Genomic DNA, 12266 nt, shown 5'->3' with positions numbered 1-12266 from the left:
TGCTGATCCATGGTCATCTCGCCTAAGAAGGGACCCTACACCGGTCACTTAATGTTTAGATAGCCAGCCAGACTCGGAAAAGCCAAATATATATATATTTTTTAGGAGCAGAAATCTATATTAGGCTACTTTCTGGTCTTTTATGACAATCTGTTCATTATACTGTGAGAGTACTGACTTATTCTAAATCCTTTAAACCTAGTAATCACTTCCTCTCAGTTGCCCTAAATGGGAAAGCCTAATTTATCCTGCATTAAGTGCCATATTGCCACCCTGGATGGAATTACAAGTTGAATATTAGCACAGCTTACCCTGTATTTTCCCTTAAAAAGTAGGGTCTCTAAGGCAGTTTGAGCTTAGTACACTTTCCTAAAGATCTGTGGGCCTCCCCACCCTGCCCTGCCCCATGTTGAAGGTTTTCAGGAATTTCTCACGTGTGCACTCAGGCACGAGAAACCTCCCAGCTGCCATGTTTTGAAAAAGCAACACTGGCCAGGCTGCAGGTGGACCAGGGTTGGGTGTCCACCATCGGCCGGGTTCTGAGCAGAAGCTCAAGTGCGCTGAAGAGGGCTGAGGGGAAGTGTGACATGGAGGATGTGGGCACTCGGTTTGTTTTTTAAAATTGCGGTGGAGCCAACAACGCTCAGGTTTGACCTTTATGTGTGAAGAGAAAGAACTTAGATCAAACTTAGACTTGAAATTTGCTGCTAAAAAAATAAGTCATTTTTAAAGAATAAATTTGGAATAGTAAAAAGGGTTTGTATAAAATAAAAAGCAATAATTCGACATTATTTAAGAACTGTTACTACATTTAAAGAGGCCATATGAAAATAAACTGAGTACTTTAAAAAGGAGTGAACAGCTGGTAACTAAGAGCTCCTGTGGCTGACTCTCCCATGCTAAACTCAAGTGTGTTCCTCCCTCCTTTTTTAAAAAAATGAAAATAAAAGTTATACTCATGTTTCACAGAAACTGACTCTTGAGGACCTAAGCAATAGGATCTTGTTAGATTCCTCAATTCATTACCAAAATGAGGTCTAAAATAGGCCCATTACATCCTGAGTTCTGCACTGCAGCAGATAAATGTCAGTTTTTAAATTTCCTAAAATGACCACTTTAGTTGCTGAAACACTAAGGCACAAGCAATTTTCCATCCCTTTTCCCCACTAAAACCAAAACCATGTAAGCTGATAGTTAAGTAAGTGCAAATTGCTGAGTACAAACTTTGAAGGCAAATTAGGCAAGTGGAAGATGATTCACACTAACTAATTGGCAAGCCCGTTAAGCTCTTAGCATGAGAGCAGTATAGAGGAGAGCCAGCGTGAGTGTAATTAATCATTTGAACACCAGTCCTTTCCTCAGCTATGCCTGGTGCTTTTGGCATTTAAATTGCTGCTTTCTCTTTGGCAACTGTATTTTTATTAAGAAGAAAAAAAGGTGGGTGTTCAAAGTAACTTTAGTAAATCAGAGATACTGGTTTCCCTCCCCAATCCTGTGTTCCTTTCCCAGTACCTGTACCTCTTCAAAAATTGTCAGCAGGAGCGGGACCTCTGAGTTTAAACCAAAGGCAAGATCGTAAATGCGGGGCTCAACACACTTTGTTGGCTACTTAGTCGGGAGGCAAGGAGGTGGTTATGCCAGCACTCTCCGTGGCTTCATGCCTCAAGGGCCCCTGCACAGTGCAGGGGTGGAGGCCGAAGTGCTGTGATCCTGGCTCAGGCGCTTGGCACCTCAGTGCACTGCTGGCCAGACATTTCATTCATCATGGCCAGAACCAGTAACAAGTATCAGTTGACACATGTAGTACCAAATTCCCAATCTGATTTGAAAAGTGGGATCAGTGACCTGGGGTCTCGTCACCTATTGAAGGCACTGCAAGGATTGCTAATGGGGACCAGGCCTTACACTGCTTTTGCTTTGCTGTGTTAATTTTTCTCAAGTGCTTGCATGTAGCAGCTTTAAATAAATGTGGCCATAAGGAGCTCCATTGTCTGGTTCATTTAGTATTCAAACCTTCATATTAAAGCTAACGAATAAACGGTCTTGACCTGCCTTGTGCGTGAGAGTGCCTTTTTCCTGCACCTGAAAAAAGTCATTATTGATCACTCTGATAAAAGCAGAGCACAGTAATTAGCCTACCTCATTGACCTCTATCAGTGAACTTAAAGGAATCAAAAAGCATTCCTGCTGTCCCAGAAACATTTGTATCTTTCCTCTGGGTTTGATTTCTTGCCTGTCTTTTAAAAGAAAACTTCTTTTTCTCCCTGTTACAGACAAATTCAAGCAACAGTTCTAGAACATTCATCATTAATAGCAGTATCACCTAATATATATATGTAAACCTGTGTGCGTATGTGTGTGCACCCACACGCGTGCCCAGTGCTTCCAGATTCAGAACTTTGTTCAATTTATTAGTGCTCTTTAAATTATGTCATTGGTTTGTGATATGCTAAAAGTTGAATTGTGTTCTTCTGATCATTGTTGGGCCAATGCAACTTCCCCTTACCGTACTTTTAAGATGTCTTTCAAGATGACTGTTCTCATGGAAGCCTCCACTGTTACTGTTTCTATAGTTCTATTTCTGTGCTCTTTCTGCTGTCACCACGGCCACCTTAAGCTCCGGTCCCCCTTAGGGGATTTCATGCACAATTATCAACTCAGTGTGTGTTTATTTGCACCTACTGCATGTCAGGCTCTGCTAGACATTGTGGGAAATGCAGAAGAAGGGTGAAAGAATTTCTCTTTCTTTTTTTATTAACTATTACTTGCCAGATTCCATATTAGATGCTAATAAGACTTACAGAAACCCAGACATCTGATTTTTAATGTTTTTCAAAAAAATCTGCTTTCCCGCCTCTCAGAGAATCAGACCCCCTTATAACAGGCCCCAGGAAGTTAAGTGGAGGCTTCAGTTAAAGTTTCTGAGTGCAGAAGAGAATTGCCCACCAGAAACCAAAAAGTCATGCAGGGTGGAGATGATGAAGATAAACCTAAGTACACCAGAAACAGCTTTCTTGTTCTTTGTGGAGGATAATATCATGTTTACTTTTCCTCTACCGTGTCTCCTGAATTAGAGTCCCTCATCATTGCCTTGATCGGTGTGGCTCTGTTGAAGCGTCGCCCCGTACACTGAAAGGTTGCGGGTTTGATCCCCAATCTGGGTGCGTGCAGGAGGCAACTGATCAGTTTCTCTCACATTGATGTCTCTCCCTCTCTGTTCCTCTGTCTCTCTCTCTCTCCCTCTGTCTGTCTCTCTCTCCCTTTCTCCCTCTCTAAAATCAATAATAAAAAAACAAGATCATTGAGGCGGTTATGTCTAGAATATGTAAAAGGGGGATACAGAAATTAGGAGGCTATGAAATCTCTCAGAAGTGAAGTAGAGGTATGAACCAGGACACTTGGTGCTGACGGGGTCAAGCAGAGGGCGTCTTCACAAGACAGGGAGAAAGTAAAATGACAGGAGCGGTGGCTGATGGGCCACTGGAGCAAAGGGCAGGAGCCAGAGGGGTTGAAGCCTGAGACACTGAGAGAGCAGGAATGCCCGTCGCTGGAGGAGGGAAGTTTGCGGAAGAGGGAGGAGAAAGAGGAAGGTGAAGTTGGTGTTTTAGCCTATTGAATGTGGAGGTGCCGGGGGGTGCTTGTGTGAGGCTGGTCATGGTGCAGTTGGGTGTTCCAGGTGGAGCTCAGGATTGGGAACTGGAGCCGAGGCCCAGATCTGGGAGTAATTAGCGCAGAGGTACTTGTCCCTCAACAATCTTACTTGTAATGTCACCACCTCAGTTGGCTTACTTGTTGAGCCAGATAAGCTTTTTTATTCCTTTGTAATTGTTTGTTGTCTCTTGGATTTGCTCAGCCCACTTCTTAAAAAGTTTCTCCTCATACCTGTTGGCCTCACTGGTTAGCTCCTGCGACCCTCAACATGAACATCAGTTGGAAACCCTGCCTGGGCTGAAAACCAAAGGAGCTCTGCTCAGATTGGACAAGTCTCTTGACAGACCTTTGGGAAAACTCCTGCACAAGTCATCAGCATCATAAGGATTTTCTTGTTCTTTTTGTTCCTTTTTTATTTATTTTTTTGATGTTCTTATTGGTTTCAGAGAGAGAAAGGGAGAGGGAGAGACAGAAATATCAATGATAAGAGAGTCATTGATCGGCTGCCTCCTGCACTCCCCCTACTGGGGATCAAACCCAAAACCTGGGCATGTGCCCTGACCTGGAATCAAACAGCCGTCTCCTGGATCCTAGGTCCATGCTCAACCACTGAGCCACACCGGCTGGGCTCTTTTTTATTTTTTAAATCCTCACTTGAGGAAATGTTTTCATTGATTTTATTTTTTAGAGAAAGGAAGAGAGAGAGAGAGAGAGAGAGAGAGAGAGAGAGAGAGAGAGAGAGAGAGAGAGAGAGAGAAAGAATATATAGACCCATTGTCTCCCATCCATGCACCCCTACCAGGGATCTAACCCTCAACCTATGTATGTACCCTGAGCGGAAATCGAACTCACAGCCTTTTGGTGTATGGGACAATACTCCAACCAACTGAGCCTTCTGGTCAGGGCTGTTTCTCATGAGTTGAACTAATGACTGTCCCCACCATAGACTGCACCCTCCCCCACCATGTGGAACTCAGGCTTCCTGTTTGGCTGCATTTCCTGCCCCTTAACCTGCTTTGAGCTGTGACTTGTGATTTTCAACCAAGAGCTGGCACAGGGAGCTCCTGTGGCACAGGTACAGGCCACATTTGTTCATCATGAGTTTAAGCCAGGTCTCTGGCATTGTAACCTCAGTCAAGTAGCAGCCTGAGATTTTTAAAGATCTTATGGTGCTCTGTGAAGTTCATGCAACTCTGCTTCTCTCTCTGCTGGTCACTACCTTTCACGTTTCCTTCTTCTTTTCTAGGTTGTTTCATTATTGGTAAGTGTTAAATTGCTGTTATCTTGCTCCCCTCCATAACAAAAGCCATTCTATACCTGGGATTACAGCTCAGGCTTCCTTTGAAATTCCCCGAGAGCTTAACACAGGTCTTTGAACACAGTGGGCATTTAATAAATTCTTGATGATGATGTTTGAGTTAGCATATTGGCCTTTACCTCTCTAATGGGGTCAGAGGACCATCTGTCCTCACTCAGATAACGTATGCCCAACACAAACCCAGAGAGCAGCCTTGTCTGGGCGGTGGCTCCTGTTCCTGGGTCGTGTGATTTAAGGCATATAATCATAATCCTGAGTTGTCAGCAGGGCAGCAGTTGGCTGCCAGATTTCAAGTCCATGAAATAGGTGGCCTGGATTAGGAAGAACATTTTCCTGGGAGTTGGGAGATTGGTTAAGTCTGGGATCTTCTGTGACTAATGCTGTGACTGATAGTCACTTAATCCTGGTAGGTTTCCATTTTCTCACCTGTGAAATGAGGGAGAGGCATGTGATGCTCTCTGAAGCCCTCAGCTGTGATCCATTATTAAGTCACCATGAGATGCCTGTCACTTAGGTTCTTGCCCATAATATTGACATGTTCCTTTGTAAGGTGGTGGCTTTTACACGTTCAGGCATTGCAGCAATGATTTTAAGTGTCCATTCTGTTGACTAAAAATAAAAAGGGTTTTATACATGATTTTTGGCAGAAATGCAAATTCATATCAAAATGAAAAAAAGAGAAAATGTATATAAGATTATATGAGTAATTCAGAGAATCAAACATTCAAAATGTTTGGGTATTTAAAAAATGTACAGGGAACCGTTATGGTTACTAAATCATGGCATTTTTATGAGATACGGTACAGAAGATGGGTGGTAAGAATGAGCTAATTAAATTGACCTTTAAATTTCCTCTGCCCTTCTGGAGGCCTCACTAATCCTGGACGCCCCACTGCAAAAGCAAACATCTTCAGTGCAGACTTTTAGAGGATTGTGTGGGGGGAGAGGATAGCACCATTAATCCCTTTCTTAAGGGAGAGGACAATAAATTTCCAATTATAAATGTAAGACCATTGAAGAGTGTGCTTCATCTCATTAGTGCCTTTATTTCCTGTTGAGGGCCGACATGGCAGCAGAGCTCAGACAAGCTGTTGAGGTTGAGAGGGGGAGGGCGTATTGTAAGACCAGTAATGGGCTTGGCTGTAGAAAACGGAAGTAGGGAAAAAGAAGTCTGCTTACCAAGGGGCGAGGTAGGCACAAATGGACTTCATTGTCATGTTCTTACCTGCCCTTCATCTGATAGCTTTGCCCTAGAGCTTTAATTTTTTTGTCAAACAGTTTATTACATCCCCAACTCCCCAGCAAGCCTGGGCGCATCCTGAGAAGCCGTATTTGGGGGCTGTAACGTGTCCACTACATTGAATTGAGTAGAGAGCACCCACGATGTCACCACACTCACCCAGAGACCGCCCAGGCTCTACAGCTGGCCCAGTGGGTCAAGGGATTTGCAAGAAGAATGTTTGGTCCAATCACAATCACAAACACCCATGTACAGTATGATTGCATTTATATGAAATATCCAAAATAGGCAAATGTATGTGAGATAGAAAGTAGATTAGTGATTTACTAGTTACTGGGCTGGGCGGAAAATGGAGATGACTGCTAATGGGGACAATATTCTTTTTTTTATTTTTATTTTATTTTATTATTGTTTAAAATAATATTCTTTTTATTCTTTGTTTTTTTATTGAAGTATAGTTGACATACAATATTATATTAGCTTTAGGTCTACAACATGGTGATTTGGCATTTACATACTTTAAGATGTGACCACCATGATAAATCTAGTAACCACCTGTCACCATGCAGAGTTATTACAATAATGACACATTCCCTGTGCTATACACTACATCCCTGTGGCTTATAAATTTTATAACTGGAAGTTTGTACCTCTTATTACCCCCCACCTTTTTCATCCATCCCCCCAACCTCTTCTCCTTCGTCAGCCATCAGTTTGTTCTCTGTTTCTATGAGGCTGTTTCTGTTTTGTTTTGTTCATTTGTTTTGTCAGAGTTTCTTTTTTGAGGTGATAAAATGTTCTAAAACTCACTGTGGTACTGGTTGTTTAACTTTGTAAGTATACTGAAAGCCATTGATTTGTACACTTTGAATGGTGGACTGTATGGTATGTGAATTATATCTCAGTAAGGCCTTTAGGAAGAGGAATGTTGGGAGTTTAAGGTTAGTTTATATTCGATTTGAGACTTTCTTTTTCCTCCACCATTGACTTGGATGCCTTTTTCTTTTCTTTTTTTCTTTTTTAAGTATATCTTGATTGATTTCAGAGAGAGGGAAGGGGAGGGAGAGAGAGAGAGATAGAAATGTCAATGATGAGAGAGTCATTGATCGAGCCCATGACCTGGGCATGTGCTCTGACCGGAAATCGAACCCCGATCTCCTGGATCCTAGGTCGACGCTCAACCACTGAGCCACACCCAGCCGGGCGGATGCCTTTTTCTTGAGGGTAGGGAGTTATGATAAAAGCTTTTCATTTAGAACAAGTGAATTTAAGGAAATACACAGTTTTTAATATGAGACTATCAAATGTGTAGAAGAAAAGGGTAGCCAGTGAAGAGAGCACTTTTTTTGCAGTGTGTTTACATTTATCATTAGATTTTTTTCTTTAAACCAACAGCAAAACATCCATTTCCTAAGTCTCTACAAACCAACAGCAGTAACTATTCCTGAATACTAGTCAGAGCAAGAAGAAAACCTAGAGGCCATTAAGTCCAACTGTCTTTTTTTTCAGATGATCAGATAACAGAGTAAGTGGTGGGGGGTGGGGATTATTGAGAGGTCTCATTGCCCTTCATTTGACCTCTGACTCAACCTGTTTCTACCATGTATGCTGACATCCGAAATCCTGCAAAGGAAAGAAAGGTGATAAAGGCAGGCCCCGAGTGACTATTATGGGCAGTGAAGGCAACAAGGCACTATCAGATTTCCATTACATCAATAATTTAAAGGTTGAATTAAGGCTCTGCATTGAAAGGGATTATGGACTTTGTGGTAGCCCAACAGGTTAAACAAATGACTTAGACTATCAGTTTCCAGGTTGCTTTTCCAAACCTCCATCTCTCTTGTCAAGCTCTCAGTCTCATTCAGCCCATGCCTACTCCTACTCACTACCCCCACCTCCCCCCAACACGCACATTTTTTTAAAAATACGTTTTTATTGATTTCAAAGGGAGGAGAGAGAGACAGAAACATCAATGAGGAGAGAATCATTGATCTGCCTCCTGCATGCCCCCTACTGGGGATCCAGCGCAAGACCGTGACCTCCTAGTTTATGACCGATGAACACCACCAGCTGGGACCATATGCACATTGTAAATACTCTTAAAAACGTAGGTGGTTATTATTGAGGGCTGTGGAAAACAGCCTGTAAAAGTGAAAGGGGAAAAAAGTATATAGCTCTCAGTTTTCCCTGAGTATAAACTGAGGTTTGGCCATAATGAGAAAAAGGGAATCTAGAACAAATTGGAAGAACACATTCTACAAATTCTTTATTTTTAAGTTACCAATTGACAGAATAATTTGTTAATATTGATCTGCATGTCTCATTATCTTCCAAGTTGAAATTTGCTTTTTATAATAACAGCTACAATTTATTGAGTACTATTATGTTCCAGGCACTATTATGGAAACTTTGTATAGTATCTCATTTAACCCCCAAGCAAACTTTTGATGATTATTATTATCCTCCCCATTATTACCTTTCTACAGATATGGAAACTGAGACACAAAGAGCTTAAGTGACTTGCCCAAAGTCACTCAGTCTTGACGTCTAAGGCTCCTGTGTCTAATGCCATGCTCTACTGCCTTCTGTCTTCATCGGCAGTATTGTGTGAAACTGGAAAGGTCACCAAGCCTCTGCGTATGGCCATAAGAACCTGAGAAAATATGAATTGACTAAATAAAAGTCTGAATAAACTACACTTCATGTGGAGAGATGGTTTTGATGTTCAGGACATACTGATGAGTAAATACTTAGTGAGTTTGTGAATGTTTTCTCTTTTGACAGCTTCTAGAATGGGAAGGTGTATTAGGACATTTTCAAAGGCCAGCGGAAGATTTCACACATTGAATAAGCCCTGGATTGCCTTTGTATTGTGTTGTGACTGACCCCAAATATCCACAAAGCACTTGTTTTGTGCATTCACACTTCCCAAATTGAGAAGTTCAGAATCCCAGATTTTGAATTTTAAAAATGTCACCATGTTACATAACATATAACTCTCTAAGCTCTGTCTATGACAAGGAATTTGTTTTCTAATGAGAGAAGATCTCTCTATACCCTAAGTAGATTTCACTGGGTAATTTTATCTGGCAGCTTTCTCATAAAGACAGACAGGTAAGTAGGGGTAAGGGCTCTTGAAAGTGAACATTTAAAAAAAGAAGTGAACATTTGATTTTGGAAATGGGAATTATCTTGACAATGACTAAACCAACCCTTTAAATGGTACTTTTTAGGCCTTTGGTTGGATCGGGTCTTCCATCTCAGACTTAGCCGTTTACATTAGGGTGGTTAAGATAAAGAATTTCTTTAAATAATGCCTTTGGCTAGACCTTCGTTCTTCTGCGCAGATCTTGTCCTAACTTGCAAATTTTGTCTTAATATCTTTTTCTATGTTGCTTTCCCCCAACTACCTCTTCCCCAATTGATATTATAGAGAGTAACTGAGAATTCAGCCTTGGCATTCTTTGCCAAGAAAACCCACCCAGTCTTAACAAGGGAAAGATGGAGGATAGGACAGTTTTCTACAGATAAAAGCCAGTGACCAAAAGAAAATGCGAACCTCCAACTGTTCTTAGGCATGTGAAGTAATTAAGCCAGACATGATGAACTGTGCCACATGGTGAGAGATGTGAAGAATTCGTAGGATTGACATTGTAACCACAGTCCCAGGATTGTAGGAAACACTGGGGACTAGGCATCTTTGAGCCCTGCCTTGGCATTTGAATTGTCTGACTCTAAGCCCAGATTCAGCAGCACGTTGTTTTTCTGTCCTGAGGCCTTCCCCCTCAGACACACCTCTGTCTCAGCCCTTGCCTCAAGAGAAGATGGCTCTTATTCCTGTTCACATCAGGTAAAGTCAGGCAATGAGCAGTCCTGGAACCAGTCAATTTAGATTTGTACATGTGCTAATAAAAGTGTAAATTAAAGACTCTGACTGCATGGGCACTGAGGCTGTTCTTAATGGTATTTTTACACGTTTTACTTGGCAAAACTGAAAACATAAAAACAGGTTTGGGTTTTTTGCCAGCTGGCTCAGGCACTGAATTGTGATTAGGAGGCATTTGTCACCACAGAAAAATCTATATGGACAATCCCATCGTAATGCCCACAGCACTCTTGGGCCCAGGCAGGGAGGCAGCGATGGTGGGAGGGACGGAGGCTGACCGCTCTGTCCCGCCCACATGTTAACAAACACAGACGGGCAAGTCGTTTCCACTCTCTGGTTTCTCTTCTCTGATCTGTAAACTGAGTGGCTTGGAATCATCTCCAAGGTCACTTCCGACTGTCACGCTCTTTGATTATGAGATTTATTTTCACATAGAAGGACCCCTTGGAGGCTCCTGATGATCACTCCCAAGCTCTGTTTCTTCTCAGGGCTTTCTTTTCTTGGCCTCCCAAACTTGTCCAAGCATCCTGTGTGATGCTGGGGTGCACTTTTCCTTTGTGACAGAACAAAGCATACTGAGGAATTTCAATATCCAGCTTCTCTAGATAGCGGACTGTTTTGAGGCCGCTCAGTGACTATTTTCAGTACATACCCATGGCCTCCTTTCCTTAGCTCATTTTCTCATTCTTGCCCTGAGTACATCTGGAATCTATGAAGTGCTATTTTCATTCTGCTCTAAGAACGGTTGTCATCTTCTCTTTAATCTTGGCCCAGATGTCCTAAACCAGCATTATGCCCCCTCAGAGATGATGGTTGTACTTTCTTCTGACTGGACTTTTGTTGGGAAACGTATCGAATTGCCTTCTGAGGTCTGTACTCTCCAGTGGGTCCCAGAGCAGTGTGCTGTGTCTTAGAGTAGATACGCTTTTAGAGTTATAAAAAGTCTGAAGTAGAGATCTAATTTAACCCACCTTCCTCCCTGGGCTGCTTCTCCATCCCTTTTCAAACCCCGAAACTGAGGCTCTAAGGGGCCATGGCACACCCAAGGGGAGGTGAGTGGTGAAGCACATTCTAGGTGCCAGGCCAGCGCCTGGCCATTACAGAGCATCACCTTTACACACAAACACACAAACACTTCTACCTTATTTCAAAGGCTACAGAAAGCCTATGATTATGATGTTAAGTAATGGCAAAAGTTTAGTCTTGTCTTTGTAAATTGTCCTCTTTGGTTACCTCAGAGGAAGCTTTAGCCAGGAGCTGTAGGCATATGATTTGACTCCACTATATTCCAGTTTTATTATTTTCAAGTAGGAAAATGCACCTGGCTTTTTCTATCTCATAGGAATGTTGCGAAAATAAATAGGAAATAATGAGTTGGATTCCTCCAGGCCTTAGAATCATTCCAAGGAGCATGCATTTTGTGTACAAGTGTGCTTACTCTTCAGATTTTCTGCTTGTCTAAGGCTTTCAGTAAATTTGATTCATGTATTTTTATGTTCATAGTGATCATAAAAAGTACATTCTAAGTATAACAAAGTATTTGTTCCTGACTTTACTGATTATTTGACAGCTAAAAGCCTTTAAAAAAAATTCATCCACACACTGGAAGTAGATATTGTGAGATGGGACTACTCATGTGATTATTGAAAAATTGAGTTAAAGCAGAATCAGGATTAGCATTTGTAAGATGTTATATCCCAAGCTTAAGATATGGCCAGCGTCCTAATGGAAAATCTGTAATAAATAATTATCAGTGTCTTTGAAACTGAAAGGAAAGGCAAAGAGTTTGGAAGGAGGTAGCATATGAGCTGAGATGTTACGGCATTATGTTAGTATGAATTTCTAGCCCTTTATAAATCCATATTTGCCTTGAACGTAGTCAGTATTATTAGACATTTTCTTAATGAATTATTCTTCACTGTAAAGTTCCTCGTTTTAGTGAAACCAGAGTTGGACAGAATACAATAGGAAAAGCATTTATGCAGGCAAGTCTGTTAGTATAACACACCTAACACAGAGACTGTGCATGCTGCGCCAGACAAAACACGTAGCCACAACGCAGTGAGCTCTTGGTTCTCACGTGTGGTCCACAGACACACTGTGTCAGCATCATCTGCATCTTCAGATGCCCCACCCCATACCTGCTGGGTCAGAACCTGCGATTTAACACG

General features: G+C 41.9%; 1 protein-coding gene across 1 annotated transcript in view; it reads left to right on the top strand.

Moving 5' to 3' along the window:
* Positions 1-12266, top strand: part of PIP4K2A (phosphatidylinositol-5-phosphate 4-kinase type 2 alpha) — a 162019-nt gene that overhangs the window by 98894 nt on the left and 50859 nt on the right. The window lies entirely within an intron of this gene.

The sequence above is a fragment of the Miniopterus natalensis genome, chromosome 1 (assembly GCF_054644295.1).
Source record: "Miniopterus natalensis isolate mMinNat1 chromosome 1, mMinNat1.hap1, whole genome shotgun sequence".
Lineage (NCBI taxonomy): Eukaryota > Metazoa > Chordata > Mammalia > Chiroptera > Miniopteridae > Miniopterus > Miniopterus natalensis.
Note: the sequence above shows the minus strand (reverse complement) of the source record. Positions and strands in the feature narration are given on the sequence as shown.